The 23878-nt window shown below is 42.4% G+C and overlaps 1 protein-coding gene across 3 annotated transcripts in view; it reads left to right on the forward strand.

The window, feature by feature from the left end:
* LIFR (LIF receptor subunit alpha) overlaps window positions 1–23878 on the forward strand; it is a 186035-nt gene that overhangs the window by 55258 nt on the left and 106899 nt on the right. Inside the window, exons 1-3 of one of the 3 annotated variants that reach the window (XM_025270583.3) lie at window positions 4942–5448; window positions 5598–5825; window positions 8239–8374. The exons of 1 other annotated variant lie outside the window; for it this stretch is intronic. The gene's annotated coding sequence lies outside the window, so the exon portion shown is untranslated. Of the gene's footprint in view, window positions 1–4941; window positions 5449–5597; window positions 5826–8238; window positions 8375–23878 lie in introns of those variants that run through there. One more of the 3 variants, XM_025270587.3, reaches the window with a different exon arrangement.

A 23878-nucleotide genomic window follows, 5' to 3' on the forward strand; every position in this document is an offset into this window, starting at 1 on the left:
CTTTCTCCTCCTGGCCTCAATCTTTCCTAGCATCCAGGTCTTTTCCAATGAGATGGCTCTTTGCATCACGAGGCCAAAGTATTGGAGCTTCAGCATGAGTCCTTCCAATGAATATTCAGAGTTGATTTCCTTTAAGATTGACTGGTTTGATCTCCTTGCTGTCCAAGAGTCTTCTCCAACACCGCAGCTCTAAAGCATCAATTCTTCAGTGCTCTGCCTCCTTTATGGTCCAACTCTCACATCTGTACGTGACTACTGGAAAAACCATAGCTTTGACTAGACGGACCTCTGTCATCAAAGTGATATCTCTTGGTTTATTCCCCCTTTTTCTCTGTCATGGCTGAGCAGTCTTTGAAGTTGGTCTCAGGACATGAATCTACAATCTCCCCAGATAATGGCTTTTCTGATTAAAACATCTTTCCTTTCTATTGACATTTGCCTCTCAAATTACTGGATTTTGAACAATTGTCCTTCAATTAAAAATTTTAAAAAATTAACTGAAAATACAAGACACTGAGGAACTGTTTGCCATCTTCCCCGCTCAGTCCTTGTCACTCTGCACGTTCATCCCTCTGTGATCGCACCCACTCCCACGGTTTCAAGGACCACCTGTGGCACAGCCCTCTCTGTACAAATGACAACACAGAGCTACTCCTGGAAACCTGCCCTTCAATCTCCAGATGGCATTTCTGTCTGCCCCCCAAGGCTTCCATCTCCACTATTACTACTCTGCCCAATGGACTGTGCACTTGGGCTGGTGAGCCTGTTAGTACTGGTGCCAGAACACTTACAGTCAAACTAGGGGCCACTTTACAAAAAAATGCTTACCTTAGCTCTAAGATTTCAAGGCACCTCTTAAGTGGCATGGCCCTTGGTATCTCCTCTCAGTTCAGTTCAGTTCAGTCGCTCAGTCATGTCTGACTTTTTGTGACCCTGTGGACTGCAGCACACCAGGCTTCCCCATCTGTCCATCACCAACTCCCGAGCTTGCTCCAACTCATGTCCATCAAGTCGGTGATGCCATCCAACCATCTCATTGTCTGTCATCCCCTTCTCCTTCTGCCTTCAGTCTTCCCCAGCATCAGGGTCTTTTCCGATGAGTCAGTTCTTTGCATCAGGGGGCCAAAGTATTGGAGTCTCAGGTGGCCAATGTATTTGTGTCTCCTCTAAAAGAAGTATTAAAAGGCCTTGACTTTGTAAAACTCCCACCCCTGACTCACTTTCTGTCCTTGTTCTTGGTTCTATCTGTGACCCATTTCTAAGTGATGCACTCTTGCTGGAAGCACAGCTATGGAGAAGCCTGACATGCATCTCTGGACCAAAAGTGAAAGTGAAAGTTGCTCAGTCATGTCCAGCTCTTTGCAACCCCATTGAGTGTAGCCTGCCAGGCTCCTCTGTCCATGGAATTCTCCAGACAAGAATACTAAAGTGGGTAGCCATTCCCTTCTCCAGGGGATCTTCCCAACACAGGGATAAAGCCCAGGTTTACCACATTTCAGGCAGATTCTTCACCATCTGAGCCACCAGGGAAGCCCAGGAATAGTGGGGTGGGTAGCCTATCCCTTCTCCAGGAAATCTGCCCCACCCAGGAATAGAACCAGGGTCGCCTGCATTGCAGGCATATTCTTTACCAGCTGAGCTACCAGGGAAGCCCCTTCTTGGCCAAGAAGGTCTAGGTGAAGCTGAGGATCCAGAAAGTGGCACAAAAGGGGGCACACCCGTTCCTTATCTGGGAAATCCAGACGCCACTCTGTCAGATGAGGATGGTCATCGCTGTCTCAAAGTGAGTAATGAGCACAAATTCTCTCATGTTTTAACCAATAGGTTAAACAGGTTTGGAGGGTCCATGGGGGTCACAAGAGTTGGACACGACTTAGTGACTAAACAGAAAATTGAGGGGTCATTATGGACCAGGCATTGCGTTGGGTGCAAATGCCTGCCATTGAGGCAGTGAATTAGTACAATAAAGTGGAAATGATGCTGCAATAGGAGTAAACTACTGTTCTTCCCTAGGGAAGCATGGAGAAGGGGCAAGCAGCCAAGGGTTGAGGGAGTTAGAGTTGCTGTCAGTCCTTTGTCCTTGGTGGAGGAGCTGCAGTTGGCCATTGAGAGATGCTGGGGGAAGGAAAGGAAAGGACCTGGGAGGGGCGAGCAGCAGAGGAGTGATTCACTGTGGTTGAGACCAAGAGTGTTGGGTTTCGGTGCGGTGGGGCCAGGTGGAAAGCGTGCCTTCAAGCACAAGGCTCTTTATATTTTATCTCTAAAGCAAAAAGAAACCAATCTTCAGTCCTGGAGCCACTGCCACCGATTCAGTTCTTAGTAAGATCCCACCACGTGATTCCTGGATGCAGCTGGAGAAAGCATTTCAGTCTTGATTCTAATGTAGACCAATGGCTCTCTGTCTCTCAAACTTTGTTTCATTATCATCTCCCTAAGGACCCTTTTGAGACATTTTTTTCCCCTAATCACTCTGCTGCCTCCTATGAAATTTTAATATCACAGAAAATATTCATGTGTTTAAGTGCCATGGACATATCTGTGCTTTATACATAAATGATTCTGTGTTTCGAACCAGTTTCCACCTGGGAAGTGATGACCTCAAGTTTCAGGTTTAATAAATGCTTGCCTACTCTTCCCACCCCCTCCTCCCTCCTGCCACCTCTCACCTCTTCTCACTTCTCATGCTCAGTATCCAGCTTGTCATTTATCAAAATCCTATCTGGAGTCCCTCGTAACCACCCCAGCACAGGTGTTCTCAAGCATTTTCACGCATGCATGCGTGCTCAGTTGCTCACTTGTGTCTGACTCTTTGCCACCCCATGGATGTAGCCCCTCAGGCTCCTCTGCCCATGGAATTTCCTGGCAAGAATACTGGAGTGGGTTACCATGTCCTCCTCCAGGGGATTTTCCTGACTCAGGGATCGAACCTGCATCTCTTGCAAGTTCTTTACCAGGTGGCTTCTTTATCACTGAGCCATCGGGAAAGCCCTCTCAAGCATTTGGAGCTGGGTAATTCTTTGTTGGAAGTGGGAGTCTGTCCTGTGCATTGTATGATGCTGAGTGTTTTCCCTGGCCTCTGCCCTTAGATGCTAACAGCACCCTGCCCCCACCAGTTGTGACAACCAAAAACGTCTCCAGATACTGCTAATGCCCCCTGATTAAGAACCACTTCTTTAAGGCTTTAGCTCCTGGTTCTTCTGCTCCTTTGAAACAGTGTTTGTAACCACACTACTTTTTCAGCCCAGGAGAGCGGGCATCCCTGGTCCAGCAGGTTCCAGGAAGGGAAAGACCCTGCCCCATGCTTTGTCAGCCTCTCACCCTACAAGCTACTTCTGTGTCTTTCCTTTGTACAACACTGAACTCTCCAACTCAGACCTCCAGGTCCTGGGTTGATAATCTCATTACGACTAATCCTGTTTACGGCCACTCTCTTGGCAGAACAATCTTGCCAGGACCGAGGCTCTTTTCCTTGCCACCTACTGTTGTTGCTGTTCCATTGTTTCTGGGGACGGTGGCCTGGCCACGTATATGCTTTCATTGATAGAGCCTATCCTGTTTACGAGGAGTCTGCCGAAGGGCCCCATCAAATACTTCCATCCCTTCCTTCAGTAAATGGCTCTCTTTGATCTGTGAGAGGCCAAATAGTGCTTATCAGAAGCGGAGCTTCCTCTTGCTAATGATGGGGACATCCTGTCCCAGAAGACTCCCCAAAATAACACTTTATGAATTTCAGAATATTTTCAGCTTTCTCTTTTTTGTTTTTTCATAAGCATTTTTTTTTTTTTTATTTTTTGTTTTGTTTTGTTTTTCAGCTTATCTCTTTATGGCAAGTAAAGAAAAGGGTTGGTTTGAGTTGCTGAAGTCCAGGATAATACAAAGCTGAGTGATTTTCTGCAGGTTACCACCAAACAGGAGGAAAGGACGGGGCTGGTGATAATGTAAATATTTGGAAGCAGGACAAGAGACAAGATTAGGGCTGGCCAGGTGAGATCCCTTTTCATGTTGTCAGTTTACAGCTTCAAGTTATCTAACAAGGTGAGAAAGAGGTCATGGATATTAGTCATCTGAATACCGAAGTGGTAGGAACTAGCTCAACTATGCAGATGAATGATTAGTGGAGTTTTATACTTTTCATAACTTTTAAGAAATTTCCAGAGAAGGCAATGGCACCCCACTCCAGTACTCTTGCCTGGAAAATCCCATGGACGGAGGAGCCTGGTAGGCTGCAGTCCATGGGGTCGCTAAGAGTCGGACACGACTGAGCGACTTCACTTTCACTTTTCACTTTCATGCATTGGAGAAGGACATGGCAACCCACTCCAGTGTTCTTGCCTGGAGAATCCCAGGGACGGGGAAGCCTGGTGGGCTACCGTCTATGGGGTCGCACAGAGTCGGACATGACTGAAGCGACTTAGCAGCAGCAGCAAGAAATTTCCAGGTGAAGAGATGCTCTCTGTGTTGCAGTGGTTCTCAAAGTGCAGGACCGAAAGCCGGCAGCATCACCTGGGAACTTGTTAGAAATGTTGATTCTCTGGCTCCATCCCAGACAGTGAATTTGGCACCTCTGGAGGTGGAGCCAGCATCTGCACTACCCAGCCCTCCCCTGATTTTAATGAAGCTGAGAAACATGTCTCTATCTGTAACCCTCAAAATGCCCAGTACCTATGAAACACATAGGGGCCTGATGAAAATGCAGGTGTCCAGAGCCCCATCCTTAAAGACACAGCTTCACTTGGTCCAGATTGGGCCCTGGGAAGCCTGCCTTGTTAATAAGTATCGCAGGGTGATTTGAATGCAGAATCCAAGGCCCAGGCTTAGGGAAGCTCTGATCTCTCTTCCCAGGGGCAGTAGAAATTTTCTACAGTGCTCCAGTTTTGTTCCGGAGAGACTCCCCTGGGTCCTGAGAATGAAGTGGGTATCACAATTCAGCTTCCCTTCCCAGTCATTCCATGAAGCTGGCTGCTAGGGTTACCTATGTGGCAGGTGGTTCTTTTCAGGATTACTCAAAATACTAGAAGGTCAGGCTGGCCCCATCATTTCCTTTCACTCTGCCATCTAAAGCACTTTGCTAACTCCTATCCTGCCCTGGGCTCACGCCACTAGCCTGGAAGGAAAAGCTTTGTATCCCATTACTAGTTCCTTGAACCACAATCCAAGACACAGCTTGGTTTTCCCAGGAGTTTTGGTTTGCACAACTGATGCATTCCAGGCATTGTTGGGATGCATTGTTTTCTCCTCTTTTCCTCCACCCCTCAGCTTATGCCGTATGAGTAGTATATATAGCCTCCTGGAGTGACCATCCTCAAATCCTAACCCTCTCTCAAAGTTGTCTCTCCCACCGGATACCCTGCCTTTCACTGTGCAGAACTGCACTCGCCAAGACCACTATCGGCTCTGAATTCCAGCTCCGAGAGGGAGCTGTGGCTGCTGCTATATCTAGGCTTCCAGGTACAGTATTGCTGTGGTTGGGCTCCTGTCTTCCTGGTTTTGTTTCTCTCATTCTTTTTGACGTTTTACCACTTAACTTTTCTGCTGCTTCTGAATGTCAGGTTCTTTTTTTTTTTCTTATGTGGTTTACTACGATCTCTTCTTGACAGACTCTTCCTTCAGTTTGGCACCCTAGACATAGGGTCCTCCTTTGTCCCCAGTCACTGTTTGGAACCCCATAATAGCAATGGCTGGGGTCCCCTAGAGCCGCTGCGTACAGTTGTGCAGTTCGTGCACTGCACAAAGACACCCGAAGAAGGCAGCAAGTATGGACTGAAATCCAGCTCGTGCTCACCAAGATGAGTGCCTGACACTGTGCTGTGGACAGCTGCAAGAAGGTACCCTCTTTTGTTTTCTCTACATGACAAGTATGTATCTACCTCTCTCTCTCTCTATGCACATATAATTACATGAGATTATCAGCTGAGACTAGGTTGATGTGTTTTATTGTCATCTCAGTGTTTATATGAAAACGAAGACTTTGAGAGGGCTTGAAAACATTTTATGAGAAATAGTTAACTCATAAGTTTTATTTCTTAGGACAGTTTTAGGTTTACAGAAAAACTGAACAGAAAGTACAGAGCGTTCCAGCACGGTCCCACCCACCGCCTCCCACCCCACCTCCCATTTCCTCTATTATTAACATCTTGCACTAGTTGAGGTACATTTGTTATGATGAATAACCCAATATTAATCCATTATTATGAACTGAAGTCCATAGTTTACATTAGGTTTCCCTCTTTGGAGTTGTACAGGTTTTGGCAAGTATACAATGTCTTGTAGTCACCACGTTTGTATCACACAGAAGAGTTTCACTCTCTAAAAACCCCCTGTGTTTCACTTCCCATAACTCCCTCCCTTGCTTCCCTTCCCCAGGCCCTAGAAACCATTGATCTTTTTACTGTTCCATAGTTTGGTTGAAGGTATACTTTTCTTTGTACAGAGGAATATCTACCAGCTAAAACCACAAGGTTGCTTCTGCCCAGAGACATACCATTTAAAAAAAAAGTAGTCAACGCCTTGAATCAAAGAGGAAATCTAGTTTAAGTTCTTTCTCTGGATCCCTTCAGTGTATACCATTTCCCTCATTTCTTCTTATCTAGTACCACTTTTTTGAGTTACTTTATGGTCCCCTTGCTCCATTCAGCCACCCCTCCCCTTCTACGATGCATCTTCTGTGTCAGTATTGTCCCAGAGACCTTTTGGCAGAGATGAAAATGCTCTACATCTCTGCCACCCAGTACAGCAGCCACTAGTTTTATGTTACTTATTGAGCACTTGGAATGTGGCTAATGCAATTTTTTCATTCTATTTAATGTTAATAATTTCAACTTACATAGCCCATGTGGCCAATAGCTACTGTACTGGACAGCACAGATTGAAGTTTTTGCATCAGCCAGATCACCCATCCTGATAGCATTAAGAATCTCCCCTTCTTCATACTTGAATCCTCCCTGTCCTCTTGAATCCTCCCTGACAAATTAGAAAAGTAATTGAATTCTGCCTGACCCTGTTTATCACTAAAATACACATCTCTCACATCGGCCACATTTATCAGCATCAAATATATTCTTTTCTTACCCAGAACATTAAGATGTCTTATAAAATGTACTTAATGTATGAGGCTCTCCCATATTCCTTGTCTATGCCTTTTTATGCCTCTCTCTGTTAAATGTTTTCTGTTCGAGACTCCATACCCCTAGAAGACAGAGTAGAATTACATAACTCATGCTTTACTTGGCAGTCACTATAAGCCATTGAAAGTGGGCTAATACATGCCATTTTAGAAGATTGTGTCACAACTTTGAAGGGTTGAAAGGGGAAGAAGAGAAGAAACAATAACATCAAAGAAAATAAAGGGAATTAAGAGTTTCGTCTCGGAGTCAGCACGGTCTGAGTCAGGAGTTGTGGCTGGGGGTTCTCAGGAGGCCGGCTTTCTGTGCCACCAGCAGGCCCATGACCTTGGTTATACTGGAGGCTCAGCTTTCTCCTTCATAGAATGAAGGGTCTGGACCAGAGGCTCTGGTTTGACCTGCCTCCCACATTAAGATGTTCCTTGGGTCAATAGTAGCCTGGGAATGACTAGGGCACTGGAAACAGGCTGTGATCACATGGAATATTTCACACACTCTCACCCCCACCACCCGCTTCCCCAACTAGCAGTGTCAATGATGAACACGTTAACTTTGCTAAGGACAAGACTGAAATAATATTTTAAGAACCAACGGAACCCAGTTCAGAGTGAGTCATTGGTCCTGACTCTAGTGGCTCAACTGACCACAAAAGTTTGTGAATAGTCTATATGGTGTCCTTAAAACATCTGCACAGACCTTTTATTTCCAGTGCTTTGGACAGAGATAAACACAGTCTTTCATCCAAAGCCTACATTCCACAAAACAGATGAAAAGTTGCACTATAAGCGCGGCCTCCCTGGCTGAGTCTGCCTTGCCTGTATGCCCATGTGAGTAGTCAGTTAAATGCCTGGTCTCTGTTATATAAGCAGTAGGAAGTCTCTGCATTTAAAAATAGGGTGAGTTGTGCTAAAGTAAAACTCATGTTCTGGAACTCTTAATGTGCATGTAATTACCATTTAGGATTCCAAGTTAAATGATTTGCTAATGGCCACTAAATGTGACATACCCCTGAGTAAAATAATTGATTCCTAACTTGGGAGAGTTTGAGTCAAGTGTCCTCAGCCAAGTACTCAAGTATGTTTTCTTTCTCTCCCTAAACCTTGCTTCTGCGGTGAAGAATAGGAATAGCAGTGTTGTGATGACTACAGGAGACCAGGGCATAGCCCTGTATAAACCCTTCAGAGGCTTCAGCGCCACGGCAGTGACCCATTTGTTGATATCATCACTTGCCTACTGTCTCTCCCTGCTAAAATGTAAGTTCCAAGAGAGGAGGGATTGTGTCAGCTTTGCTCAGAGTCTGGCATGGGAGATGGAGTCAACACAAATCTTTTGAATGAAACATGTAAATCATCTAGCGTCCCTGCAGTCAGATCCCTGGGCTTGGCTCCTGGGTTCTTGGACAAGTAGCTTTTCTGCCTGTGTCTTTGTTTCTTCTTCTCTAAGGGAAGATAGTGATGGTATCTACTTGATTGAGTAATTATGGGAATTAAGTGAGATGATATATGCAAAGATCTTAGAACAGTGTCTGGTACATAAAACCCAATAAATGTTAATAATTTTTAACGATGATGATAGTTGATGTGTAATAAGTACTTCATAAATGACATTTCTTCTTCCTATTTGCTATCATTATTGAAAGTGTTTTTCCCCTTTGAAGTAGCAGTTATATGGTCCCCAGTTATGTGTATTACTATAATAGGATGGCTGCTTTCCTTTTGTATGCTATGCCCGGCACAAGGGTGGAGACATCATGTCAAAGAAACACCAAAATGCTGTTCACAATGGTACATGGGTCTTTAGGGTCCAAGGAAAAGTTACAAAATAATTCACCTCCCTATATTACATCATTCCTCTCTCACCTCCAATACCCTCCTTTCATCTCTATTTGACCAATCGTCCCAGAAAGTCCCCAGTTTGCAAATCAGCCTCCCCTACAGGATCTGTCTCTACCATCAGAGTTAAAGGATCCTTTTTAGCAATCTGTTCTCTCATGGAAATAATTTATTGCCAGAAGGTAAGCGATAAAAATCTGTATCTTTGTATTTAGGACAGAAAGGGAAAATAAGAAACAATACTTGAAACTAATTCTAGATCTTGCCTTTACTAAGTCACTTAGTAAAGTCACTTAATCATCCAGAAGGGAAGTTACTGGATGGAATATGTCTCAGAATAATATCAGATGGTACTAATCAATATGTGATCCACCTCTGGGCTTTTGAAAATTAAATGAGAAAAAAACATGCAAAAGACCTAGTTCTAATTAAGAGAAGAGAGTTTCTAAATTGTGAAAAGAACAAATTTTACCACCCCCACCGTAGTCACTCTGAGTTTCCACGTTGATCTGGAAGATTTAGCTAAGGGCTTTTTCCTTTCCCTAGGGACCCCGTTTTCAAATGGTGGGGCTACATCCTGCCTGAGGACAAAGGAGGGGCGGGGAAGGACACAACACACGCACACATGCACACACGCTTTCTTTTTGCCTTCTGACCTCTTTTGCAATTCGTAAGTAAAATTTGACTCATGCTGTAATTTCATTCCGATATTTTCTACATAGTGTTCTTTAATCAAACAAGGCAATCAAATCTTATCCTTACCCTCTCCCCTAATGTACTAGATTTAATGACACCAGTTTTGAATTTTATAGCATTTCAAGAACAAGCTTTTTCCCATACAAAGTGGGATTCAATTTCACTTATTTGAGAACTGACTGTTATTAAAAATCTAATTATTTTTAATAAGCAAAATCATTTTGATCCATTCTTTTTTATTCTTTTTTATGATTAAGGAGCATGCACTTTAAGGTCTGTGGTTCTTTGAAGTATAACACTATGCATTACTAGTTCAGGTTTAAACATGATCTAGCAAGATCCATAGCTACTTGTAAAAAAATGGGGGAGGGGTTAGCTCGACACTTTAAGAAGGCAGTATTCTAAAGAATATAATTGTGATAAATGACAGTAGTATCATAGATCTCCTCAGTTTAAATTAATACTAAGAAATATGTGCATAATCTGATCCATTTAATTCTGATAGATAGAGTATATGAAAACATTGCTAACCTATAGACAGATGGTTTAGACTGGGTAAATGATCTGGAAAACAAAGTGAAAAGCTTGGAGCATTTTATAAAGTTTGCCAAAGCAAACCTAGTTCTAAAGAAAAACATTCAGGCAAGTTCCCCAGTTCAGGTCTTAATATACCTTTTATCCTATTAGAAGCCATTCCTTTCTTGAGCTTTGAAAGACAAAATCTGAGAGGTGCTTGATTAATCCTCAGGGATCTAAGGCCTTTTTAAAAAGGTACTCAAAGACCTAAGCAAATATTACCTCTGAATTTTATATTTTATTCCTTATTTGTCTGAGCAAAATCATATGTCCTACTAACAATTCTAAGTGGATACAACTTCTAACCTAAAAGAAAAAAAAAAATGGAAAGTTAAAAATGTACTTTGAGATTTAGCAAGAATTGAAAATCCATTTTTTTTCCTATGAAATAATGACTTTTATGGGGCTTTTATAACAATAAGTTTGGTTAAAAATACTTAAAGCCAAGGGGACTAATTGGAGAGTCTCAATATCATGCTTTGGCTTTCCTAGTGGCTCAAATGGTAAAGAATCTGCCTACAATACAAGGGTTCCATCCCTGAGTGGGGACAATCCCCTGGCAAAGGGAATGGCTACCCACTTCAGTATTCTTGCCTGGAGAATCCCATGGACAGTAGAGCCTGGCAGGCTACAGTTCATGGGGTCACAAAGGGTTGAACAAGACTGAGCAACTGAGCATGCACACACCCTGCCTAGCAGAGAGCTGGTAAAGTTAGAAGATGGTAGAGAATGACGGGTAAAGAGCAAAGGGTGGGAATCAAGCACACTGAGATCAGATTCTAGCTTTGGAGTGACTTTGGACAAAGGTGGGAATTTCTCTGAATCTGCATTTAAATCTGCTTATTCTTCTCCCTATTCACCACACAGTCTTTACTACCCCCTCCACACACACACGTTCACACTCACACAGAACTGTGACAACTACCGCTCCAGATGGCTTCCCCTGCCTTTAGGACAAAGTCCCAAGCGTGCTCCCACAGAGGAGTGTCCCTCTCACATCTATCCCTGGTTCTCTTAGCTCCCCCAGCAGTGCGCCTTTTCAGTCCCCCAGAAGTGCTCTCTGGCCCTTTCTTGACCCCGTGTTATCCAACCATGTCTTGTCTCATCTGCCTGGAAGTAGTTCATCCCCAGTGCCAGTACCTCTTCTCCCATTAAGTGAGTAACCCTGAATGTCTAGGTTTAAACATCATTTTCTCAGTAAGATTTTACCTCCTGTCCCCCCTCTAAGTTAGGGCTTGACATTGCGCTCCTAGTTTCCCTCTTTCTTCCCTCTTGTTGCACTGGGGTATCTCTTCCCCCAGCCCTCCAGTAGACTGCATGAGACATCTGTGTATATACGGAAAGTGGTGCCCAGCATGGAGTGGGGAGTGGCAGGTTTGCCTTTTTCTCTACTGCAGTCCCAGAGTCCAGCCCAGTGGCTGCTTGTAACACGCACTGACTGGATGCGTGAAGGACTTTGTATTGGAAGACGGAGATCTCCTCCCAGACATGTGAGGGCCAGATGTCTGCACAGAGTTCAGAACCTCTCTCAGCACCTGGTAAATATCTCAGCCAATGGTATTATCATTAATAGAAATGTTTAAGTGATGAATTTGTTTCATTTCTAAATTTTTTGGTGGGCACCTCTCCAATTGGGAGAGCTAAAAGATTAGCACGTTGCCCATTTCTATCCATTCTTTTCAATACTATTGCAGAGTTTTGGAGCAGAACAAGATGAAACAATGTGCCAAACCAAAATTGGAGCCAGGATAGAAAATGACTTTGATGTGATGGATCGAGTGTAATTGTATGTTTGCATGGGCCTGGCTGTACTCCAGGTGCACACATCCATAACCCAGTCCATCAACCAGATGTTACCAGTTGTTTTTTTTTTTATAAAAAAAAATACAGAATATGATCTATGCCTATAGAAACCTACATGTTAGCACTTGGAAAATGATGGCAATGAACATCATATAAAAACATAATTTGCAAAAAATAATTACAGAATCCACATGAAAGTCTTATACCTGAATCTTAAACTTGAGTAATAAAAGGTTAAAACTGTACCCCCCACTGGAATTATCTTCTTTTATTTAAAATTATAAATAAGTATAAGACTTCTATTATTTTCAATAAACTAAGCCTCTTAAGTTACAAACTCTGCTGAAATCTAAAAGGGCAGGATAGATGCTAATGATTCTTAGTACTGGAAGAAACTTTATGATTCAAAGCAATGAAGTCATAATATTGGTACATCATATATCAGGACTGATATTTTAAAATGGGAACTTTTAATTCCATCTTCTATGACTGGTCTGGGGCTTCCTAGGTGGCTCAGTAGTAAAGAATCCATCTGCCCATGCAGGAGATGCAGGAGATGTGGGTTCCCTCCCTGGGTCAGGGAGATTTCCTGGAGGAGGAAAGGGCAACCTACTCCAGAATTATTTCCTGGAAAAACCCATGGACAGAGGAGCCTGATGGGCCTTAGTCCATAGCGTTGCAAAGAGTTAGACACCACTGAGCAACTAAGCATGAGCAAGATGACTGGTGCAAAATTTCATGAGGATGTTGCAGGGGAAATGAAGGGACATTTGGAAATGGGGAGAAAAATCTGACTAGCTTCTACCTCTTCTAAACTGTTCTCTCTCTACTGCTAATAGCCTGAGACTGGCTTTCCTCTGAGAATCCTTAATTGAGCTTCTGTTAATAAACTTGGTATATAAAGTTAGGGATATCTTAGACTGCAAATAACAGAAAACCCAAGCCATAGTAGCTTCAATGAATAGGGGATTCACTCATTACAAAAATCCAGAGTTAAGTGATTGCTGGAGTTGTTTATAGTTCATGATGCCATGAGGGACCCAGGTCATTCTATCTTTCTGCTCTGTTATCCTTAGAGCCTCATGTTTCAAGATGTTCTAAGATGTTTGCTGTAGTTGACATCACACGTGCTATGAAAGCAGGAAGAGAATGTTATCTCTGTCTCCTTCTAACAGGAAGGCAAAGGCTTTATCAGAACTCCCAGGCATACATCTCCTTGTGTTTTATTGGCTGGAAAAGAGAATATTTAACTGGACAAGTGTTAAGTGAGGAAAAAAGGGGAAGTGGATATTGGATAAGCAGCTGACCATGATGCTTCCCTTGGTTTGGCCTTCACACTATCCTGGTTGCTGATGGGAGGTAGGAAAAGGTTTTAGTTGGTCTATGTGATCTGTCCTTCTTTCTTGGTAGGGAGTGGGTAAGGGAGTGAAGATTTGACAGGCCATTTCAGGGGGCTTCCAAATCTGAGCTTAGCTAGCAAAGGAAATCACTAATAATATTTTGCTCTTAACTTAGACTTCAAAAATCATAATGTTGTTTAGATTAAGGTAGATAGCAATTCTGAGTTGAACTAGATGCTTTCCTGTCTGGAAAAGGAGTAAGTAAGTAACTATTTGCAGTGTTTCCTAGGTGTCGCTATGGCTGTGTGCCCCTGAACTCTAGAAATAGCCGGGCCTTCCTGATGTCCAGACTGGCATCTCTTGCCAAGTCGGAAAGAGATCTGAAAACTCCCATTCCATTCCGTTTGCGGAAGACACCACAGCATTTCTTCTTCCGACCCTAATGGGAAGCACATGGAGATCACTGAACATTGGGAACCCTTCTTTGCTCAAATTATGTTTTTCGAGCAAGGGCTATGATAAAGTAACCTCTAAACATGACCCTGGCAGAAGTCAGTAGCCTTGCTTATTCTGGCCACGTTCCTGGTGCAATCCAGGGTTCTGGGAAGATTTACTTTAATTACAACTTCTTTCGCCCTTTTTCCTCTCCCTCTTGTACTCATGATCTCTTACATAACATGTGTTAGAGTTACCAAAACTGAAAATTTCATTCTTGAGCTAAATTAGATAAATGTAATTTGCACTTGGCTTCTTTTCTTTCAAGAGATTTGGCCAAATTAGCATGTCATACTGTTTTTCTAAGGCACACATAACTTAAATTCTCTTTCTGTCTTTAATTTTTATATCTCAGTAAAAATTTCATTTTTGTTTTCAGTGGCAAGGATAATAAAGAGGCATTGTATCTTCTAAATTTTCTTTAGCCATACAAGGTTTTATGAAGGGTAATTTTTATAGACTTTTTTCTTAGTCTACTAAAATTCACATGAGAATTAGTTCATTTCCAAAAAGTTTTGCAGAGAGCTTATATATAAAAGTTAAAATTCATATAAATTAAATCAAAACATAAGCACTGCATTCTTCATGAATCAGGAAAATCACACATTAAAAGCCCAGATCAAAATCTCCTTTCAATTGTACTGTATTATTTAGCACAAAATGTGTAAGCTGTAATTTTTGCCTTCAGTTCAACAGGACCTCAATGTACCAAACATTAATTGAGCACATTATGTGTGTTCAAAGGCACTTTGCTCTGATTAAGAGATGAATCTTATACCACAATACTTACTCTCAGAAAACTCTTATTCCATTAAGAGGAAACAGACATATAAACAAACAAGTACAATGTGATGTGATGAAACATGATGATAAAAAGATACACAGGGAGAAGACTTAACCCTATTGGAGCACATGTAAACAGAGGGCTGATGTTGAAGCTGAAACTCCAATACTTTGGCCACCTGATGCAAAGGGCTGACTCATTTGAAAAGACCCTGATGCTGGGAAAGATTGAGGGCAGGAGGAGAAAGGGACGGCAGAGGATGAGATGGTTGGATGGCAACACCAACTCAATGGACATGAGTTTGGGTAAACTCCGGGAGTTGGTGATGGACAGGGAGGCCTGGCATGCTGCAGTTCATGGGATCACAAAGAGTCGGACACGACTGAGCGACTGAACTGAACTGAACTGAGAGGGCATTGGAGAGAGTGTAGAAGGAAGGTGATGCCTAACGAAAATGCATCCTTCATCAGTTAAGTCATGCTTGATTAGAGGAGGGTATTCTGGGCAGAGAGAAACCAAGGAGGAGTTTGTAGTAAAACTGCAGGTAAGGAGTGACGAGGGCTTCCCAGGTGGCTCAGTGGTAAAGAACCTGCCTGTCGATGCAGGAGACATACGAGATGCCAGTTCAATCCTTGGGCTGGGAAGATTCCCTGGAAGGGGAAATGGCAACCCACTCCAGTATTCTTGCTTGGAGAATCCCATAGACAGAGGAGCCTGATGGGCTATAGTCCATAGGGTTGCAAAGAGTCAGACATGACTGAAGCAACTTAGCACGCACGTGTGCAAGGAGTGATAAGAACCTGAACTAAGACAGTGCCAGAGGAGAGAGATGACAGAGAATGAGTCTGCAATACTTAGGAGGTAAAACTGAATACTTTGTCAGTTTGATTTAGTATCTTCCCAAAAAGCTGCTGAAGATAAGACTTATTGATAGTTCATCAAGACAATTTTACTGGTACAGTCTTTTCAGTAGATAACTGGATTTGAAACAAAGTTTTAACAAACTATATAGACACAATCTGCTTTTGTTTGAATATGGCATGTATATAAATTCCCAAGGCTACATGCACAGATAGTATATTTCCAAAGCATTTTGTCTTGGTACACAGCCATGGACTAAGGGCAAAATAAGAAAATGGCATAATATTTGGTGGGCATGGAGGGAAAAAAGCACATGTGTTTTTCACTGGTCTTTAAGTCTCCTTTCTGCCTGCATAAAGGAGTTACTTAGTTACTTGGCCACCTCCCACTGAGTATTAACAGAAAAGCTTAACCAACCTTGCCTATAAATGGCCAAGCAACAAACTGTCTCATTCATTCATTCTGTTGACATGTTCTGAGCCCTAGGATGCTTAGAGCCAGGGATAGAGAAATCGAGAACTTGTAGCCTTTGCCTATGAGAGAAAAGGGGATGTAAACGCATACTTTTAATAACAGCTTGACAAGCACTTTATTAAAAATGGGGCTGAAGTCCTGAGAGAATGATGAGAAATGAGCTAACAGTCTGGGGCAAACAGAAAAATTCCATAAGGGAAGTGATAACAAGGCTTAGGAGATTTTGAAACATGGGGAAAGCAGGGACATGTGAGGGTGTTTCAAATATAGGGAATGATGGGAGACTATATTATTGCTTCTAACCCTTAGTTTCTTCTTCCTAATATAGGGAGAGATATGTAGGGACAGGAGAGGTTGTATCTCCCCACATTAATTAAGGTCAGGCTTAGCCAATTTGCTTTCCTTGGCCAAGCAAATCTGCATAGAAGTGTTTTGTGCCATTTCTGAACAAAACCTTTAAGATCTATCATAACATTCCAAGGTCACTCTTTCCCCTCTGCCATATGAAGAGCCATTTGCAGAAAGGGACTGCTTATTCAGTGTAGATCTCGGAGTAAAGGAGACTTCTGGAGTAGAGTTGAAGCTGCCCTGCAGACAGCCTATAATTTAAGTAAGAAGTAAACTTATGTTGTTGAAAACCACTGACACCTGGGGATGGTCGTTAAAGCAGCACAACTTAGGAAAGCTGACAAGCATGGAAGTAGTTCATGCAAAGGTGCAGAAGTATCAGTGGATACAGAGTATTTGGGAAATGGTGAAAAGTTTAGCACTGACCCAGTATTTAAAGCCTCATGTGGCCAGATATAAACCCGAAAGGCCAGTTAGGAAGAGATTTTTGAAGGGTCTTACATGTCCTGCTAGGAAAGTTAACTTTATCCTTTAAATGGTAGAAAGTCAGTAGAAGGTAAGGAGCGACATAAGATTTATCTCTTAGGAAGGTGATTCTAATGAGAACAGAAAAACACTAGTACCAGTGAAATGAGCCAAGATGTTGTTATGATACTAGTAACTAACACCCAATGTGCATTTATAATGTGCTAGACATTTCATATATATTTACCAAAGTAATGCTCACAACAGCCCGATTTAGTGACTAGAAGGCTCCTTATGCTTCCCAATAGCACAGTGGTAAAGAATCTGCCTGCCAGTGCAGGAGATGCAGGTTTGATCTCTGAGTAGGGAAGATCCCCTGGAGTAGGAAATGGCAACTGATCTAGTATTCTTGCCTAGAAAATTCCATGGACAGAGGAGCCTAGCGAGGTACAGTCCATGAGGTCACAAAGAGTCAGACATGACTGAGCGGCTGAGCACAGCATGACGTAATGATCCTTCTTTGTAGAAGAGGAAACTCAGGCCCAGGGAAGTTAAATAACTTGGCTTCATCAGTCTATAAGAAGTGGTTAGAGTCAGAATTCCATCCCAAGCTGTCTGGATGCCAGAACCCATACTTTTCACCACGATACCACACTCTCAGTATCCAAGCAGATGGGATCGGCATCTGAATCAAGACAGTACATAGAGATAGAGAGGAAGTCTCAAGTCTCATATTCCTGTTATTGCATTGAATATGGCATGAGTTGGAGTCTTGGGTAGAAGAAATGGAGGGGTCAGAGATAATGTCCCATTCTTAATCAGGAGACTAAATAAGTGGTAAAACAATGAATGGGAAATGGAATATTACAACAAGTTTGGGAGGAAAATGAAGAGTTTTGTTTGGGATACATTCACTTTGAGTCAGATATCCAGCACCAAGTGGAGACCATCTCTTGGCAATTAGAATATGATACCAAAGCTCAGGGAGGGAGGTATCTCCAGTGGTTCAGATGGCAAAGAACCTGCCTGCCAATGCAGGAGACCCAGGTTCAATCCCTGGGTCAGGAAGATCCTCTAGAGGAGGAAATAGCAACCCACTCCAGTATTCTTGCTTGGAGAAATTCCATGGACAGAGGAGCCTGGTGGGTATAGTCCATGGGATTGCAAAGAATCAGACACGACTGAGCAACTAACACACACATACACACACACACTAAACCTCAGGAGCAAGCTGGAGATAGATCCAGGTGGGGCCCAAGCCTAGAAAGTGGACTCATTTACATTGGCAGGCATATGCAGAGTGAGTTGAGAAAATGTCAAGGGACTAATCAGAAGAACTCCATTATGTGATGAATAGATCAGGAAGAGGAGCCAGGGAAAGACTAAGAGGCAGTGATAGAGCAGAGGACAGCATCAGAGAACAGAGCGTGGGTTTTCAAAAATGGTGTTCACCACCAGTGACTTAACCGGGGAAAAATTGGGCAATGACCACAACCACCTCTGTTTGTGGAATGCTCTAGCCACATAGTAACTTGAGAAACAACACCCTCCACTTACACAGCAGCAAAAACACTGTACATCACCAGCATCCCAGCAGGGATACAAGGATGTGTTGGGTGGAGGTAGAGAAAAAGTAGGAAATGACCTCCCCATCATGATGCTGATAGATTTGAGTACTTTCATGTTTATTTGTAACTACAGAACTGCTGATCAACTTGTAAAATGACAAGTTCCCATAAATGGGGAAAAAAAGTGCATTGCTTCAATTTACAGGAATTGCCTAATCCCAAACATGGTAAATGAGGAAGATTTTAAAGTAAAATCTTTTCTGGAATACTCTCATCATACCTGGAAGAACCAGGTTTATTAGATTTACTTCTTAAGTGCTCTCTAATAATGCTACTAAATTTCAACAGACTTTAACTGGTTAGAATAACAAGACAGATATTTGCATAGAGTTCCCCAGGCTTTTCTGATGACTTAGTAGAATATCAGAATTTTTTTTTAAACACATGAATAGCTTGAAGCTACACAAAATTTATTATGCAATATTCTACTAGGAACATCCCACATGCCTGCTTTGCAGTCATAGAAGAAGAAAATATTATTTTGTCTACAGCACAAATGATGTCTTTTTCCAATGTCAAATTGTTGACATGTGTTGATATGATGTTTGAAAACACCATGGAAACAAAGCTTGGAAACTAGGGGTTAATAATATTAGTTGTTTTCTATTGCAGGACTTCTGAGAGCCTTTAATATGCTGGGTTACATTGTGCAGCTCCAGAAGTGGCTAGAGTAAGCAGCAGTCCCCAAACTTAGCTGACCATAGGCTCCCCCATGTTTTTCGAGAGCACGTAACCTTCTTGATTGAATTTCCTATGCAGTAGATTACATTTCCATTCAAAATGTTTGCTGCTCTTCCCTTTAGTATCCTTTTCTATAGGATTATCCTTCCCTACTCCACTGAACACAAAAACAGTGCTGTGACCTGCTTTGGTCAATGGAATATGGCTGCAAGTAACATGTATCACTTCTGAGCAGAGACTTTAAAAGCCAGCCTGAGGTCCCCCTATTCCCTTTTACCCTCCATTAGAGGACCAACTATGTCCCAGAGAAAGATGGTTCCAATAGCCGTGAGTTCTGGAGTGTTCTGTGATGGATATGTAAATGCATAAAAAAGTCAACCTTTGATGTTGTAAGCCATTAATATTTTAGGCCACTTGTTACCACAGAGATTCTCAAAAACAACAGAATGATCTCTGTTTGTTTCCAAGGCAAACCATTCAATATCACAGTAATCCAAGTCTATGCCCCGACCAGTAACACTGAAGAAGCTGAAGTTAAACGGTTCTATGAAGACCTACAAGACCTTTTAGAACTAACACCCCAAAAAAGATGTCCTTTTCATTTTGGGGACTGGAATACCAAAGTAAAAGTCAAGAAACCCCTGGAATAACAGGCAAATTTGGCCTTGGAGTACAGAAGCAAGGCAAAGGCTAATAGAGTTTTGCCAAGAGAACACACTGGTCATAGCAAACACCCTCTTCCAACAACACAAGAGAAGACTCTACACATGGACATCACCAGATAGTCAACACCAAAATCAGATTGATTATATTCTTTGCAGCCAAAGATGGAGAAGCTCTATACAGTTAGCAAAAACAAGACCGGGAGCTGACTGTGGCTCAGATGATGAATTCCTTATTGCCAAATTCAGACTTAAATTGAAGAAACTGGGGAAAACCACTAGACCATTCAGGTATGACCTAAATCAAATCCCTTCTGATTATACAGTGGAAGTGAGAAATAGATTTAAGGGACTAGATCTGATAGACAGAGCACCCAATGAACTGTGGACAGAGGTTTGTGACATTGTACAGGAGACAGGGAGCAAGACCATCCCCAAGAAAAAGAAATGCAAAAAAGCAAAATGGCTGTCTGAGGAGGCCTTACAAATAGCTGTGAAAAGAAGAGAAGCGAAAAGCAAAGGAGAAAAGGAAAGATACAGCCATTTGAATGTGGCGTTCCAAAGAATAGCAAGGAGAAATAAGAAAGCCTTCCTCAGCGATCAATGCAAAGAAATAGAGGAAAATAATAGAATGGGAAAGACTAGAGATCTCTTCAAGAAAATTAGAGATACCAAGGGAACATTTCATGCAAAGATGGGCTCGATAAAGGACAGAAATGGTATGGACCTAACAGAAGCAGAACATATTAACAAGAGGTGGCAAGAATACACAGAAGAACTATACAAAAAAGATCTTCACGACCCAGATAATCACGATGGTGTGATCACTCACCTAGAGCCAGACATCTAAGGAATGTGAAGTCCTTAGGAATTGGAGTGGAGTCCTTAGGAATGTGAAGTGGGCCTTAGGAAGTATCACTATGAACAAAGCTAGTGGAGGTGATGGAATTCCAGTTGAGCTTTTTCAAATCCTAAAAGATGATGCTGTGAAAGTGCTACACTCAATATGTTAGCAAATTTGGAAAACTCAGCAGTGGCACAGGACTGGAAATGGTCAGTTTTCATTCCAATCCCAAAGAAAGGCAATGCCAAAGAATGTTCAAACTACTGCACAATTGCACTCATCTAACACGCTAGTAAAATGGTGCTCAAAATTCTCCAAACCAGGCTTCAGCAATACGTGAACCATGAACATTCAGATGTTCAAGCTGGTTTTAGAAAAGGCAGAAGAACCAGAGATCGAATTGCCAACATCCGCTGGATCATGGAAAAAGCAAGAGAGTTCCAGAAAAACATCTATTTCTGCTTTACTGACTATGCCAAAGCCTTTGACTGTGTGAATCACAATAAATTGTGGAAAATTCTGAAAGAGATGGGAATACCAGACCACCTGACCTGTCTCTTGAGAAACCTGTATGCAGGTCAGGAAGCAACAGCTAGAACTGGACATGGAACAACAGACTGCTTCCAAATAAGAAAAGGAGTATGTCAAGGCTGTATATTGTCACCCTGCATATTTAACTTATATGCAGAGTACATCATGAGAAACACTGGGCTGGATGAAGCATGTTGGAATCAAGATTGCCGGGAGAAATATCAATAACATCCGATATGCAGATGACACCACCCTTATGGCAGAAAGTGAAGAAGAACTAAAGAGCCTCTTGGTGAAAGCAAAAGAGAAGAGTGAAAAAGTTGGCTTAAAGTTCAACATTCAGAAAACGAAGATCATGGCATCTGGTCCTATCACTTCATGGCATATAGATAGGGAAACAGTGGAAACAGTGGCTGACTTTATTTTTCTGGGTTGCAAAATCACTGCAGATGGTGATTGCAGCCATGAAATTAAAAGACGCCTACTACTTAGAAGGAAAGTTATGACCAACCTGGGCAGCATATTAAAAAGCAGAGGCATTACTTTGTCAACAAAGTTCAGTCTAGGCAAGGCTATGGTTTTTTCCAGTAGTCATGTATAGAAGAAGGCTAAGTGCTGAAAAATCGGTGCTTTTGAACTGTGGTGTTGGAGAAGACTCTTGAGAGTCCCCTGGACTGCAAGGAGATCCAACCAGTCCATCCTAAGGGAGATCAGTCCTGGGTCTTCATTGAAAGGACGATGTTGAAGCTAAATCTCCAATACTTTGGCCACCTGATACGAAGAGCTGACTCATTTGAAAAGACTCTGTTGCTGGGAAAGACTGAGGGCAGGAGGAGAAGGGGACAACCAAGGATGAGAGGGTTGGATGGCATCACCAACTCAATGGACATGAGTTAGGGTAAACTCCGGGAGTTGGTGATGGACAGAGAGGCCTGGCATGCCGTGGTTCATTGGGTCGCAAAGAGTCAGACACGACTGAGCGACTGAACTGAACTGAACTACCACAGAGAACTTAGCCTGAGCTGACTACATCCTTCCTCTAGGCCTTTATAGATTACCTGAACCTTACTGCTTTTTATAGGTGTGCCAATTCAGCTTTACTCTTATCAATAATGAGATGTTCTTAGAATTACTCATTAGATTCAGACAGTAACACTTGAAGGTTTACTAAAAATACATATACGAAGCAGGACTTAGAAGCAAATTGTGCTCAAACTCTTGTATGCCTAGACAGTACCCTGGAATTTTATCTAAAATGAACATTCTCACGTCCAGTTCCCAGAGATGCTGATTCAGTGAGCTTGGAATGGGTCCAAGGAATCTGAATTTTAAACCATCTCCCAAGAAATTACCAGTGCAGGTGGCCTGTCAGCCATACTTGAGTGTGTTACTCTAAAGCTATTCACTTATTTACCAATCTTATGATAACATGTATTTAAATGCCATATCAATTTAAAGAGGCACCATGGAGACTCCTCTTTGGAATTACTAGAAGCATGTATAATTAGTTTCACATTTAATTCATATTAATTATATTTCATTATATTTGACTGCAAAATATTTCATGCACACAATGGTACTCTCTGCTTGAATGCCTATCACATTAAAAAAACCTGATTCTGGGTGACCCTTGACTCTTCCAAAATAATCAACATGCTTGAAAAAAATTATCTGCCATCTATGATGATTAAGGACATTCAGTTGCAAGTGACAGAAACTGAATTTGAACCACCCGAAGCAAAATAGATTTATTGGTTACAGAACTAAATGTGCATGGTTTTGAGGGAATGAAGTTTAGTTGCTGGTTGAACAAGCTGGACATGTTAAAACTGGAGGCTAGACCTATCTATGGGATGGTTGGGAGTTGGGGAGGTTGTACGCAAGAGGGCAAAATGAGGGTGGTGTGCAGGTTCTCATGGGAGGAAGACTCTGGAGGGGGTTCTCCAGGGCACTACCTGGAGTACTGGGAGCTGGGAGTGGAGTCTAGGCAGGTAATTTGTACCAAAGAAGTTTGGCAGGATGTGATCAAGTAGAAGTCCCAAACTTGAGCAGGTAAGGAGCAGAGTTAAGAACGTCAGTCAGCCAGAATCAAGGCTTCACCTATAGCTGGGTCTAGATGCTCAGAAGACAACTTCAGGGGACTTCCCCGGTGGTCCAGTAGTTAAAAGTCCAGGCTTCCAATGCAGGGCGTGCGGATTCGATCTCTGGTCTGGGAAATTATATCCCACATGTCACATAGCATGGCCAAAATATTTTCTAAAAGATAGTTTCAAGTATATTTTGTTTCATTTTTTTTCCCATCTCTCAGCTCTGCTTTCTTCTGTGTTAGCTTCACTCTCAGGAAGATTCTCCCATGAGAAGCAAGATGGTGGCCACCAATTTAGTTATCCCCAAAATGGGCGGGCATCATCGGTCTGGCTTGGGTCAAGGCCAATCTTTGACACAATCACTGAGGCCAGAGATTGACCTTTTGAGCCCTGCATTCATCTCTGGAGACAGGAACGGGTTACAGCTACTGAATCACAAAGGTTTCCCAAAAGGAAAAAGGTTTATGTTATTCCCAGCAGGAAGAGGGCAATGAAGACAGGGCAGGGAAAATTCAATCTGTCTACTGTAGCTGATGACACTTCGGCTCTGGATCAGCAATCTGACAGGGAAGGAAACTCACACACTGGATTCTTCTTTCCCAAAAAGAGATTTTTTTTTTTTCCTAAAATGAACAAAGCAAGCAATTATA

The sequence above is a fragment of the Bubalus bubalis genome, chromosome 19 (assembly GCF_019923935.1).
Source record: "Bubalus bubalis isolate 160015118507 breed Murrah chromosome 19, NDDB_SH_1, whole genome shotgun sequence".
NCBI lineage: Eukaryota > Metazoa > Chordata > Mammalia > Artiodactyla > Bovidae > Bubalus > Bubalus bubalis.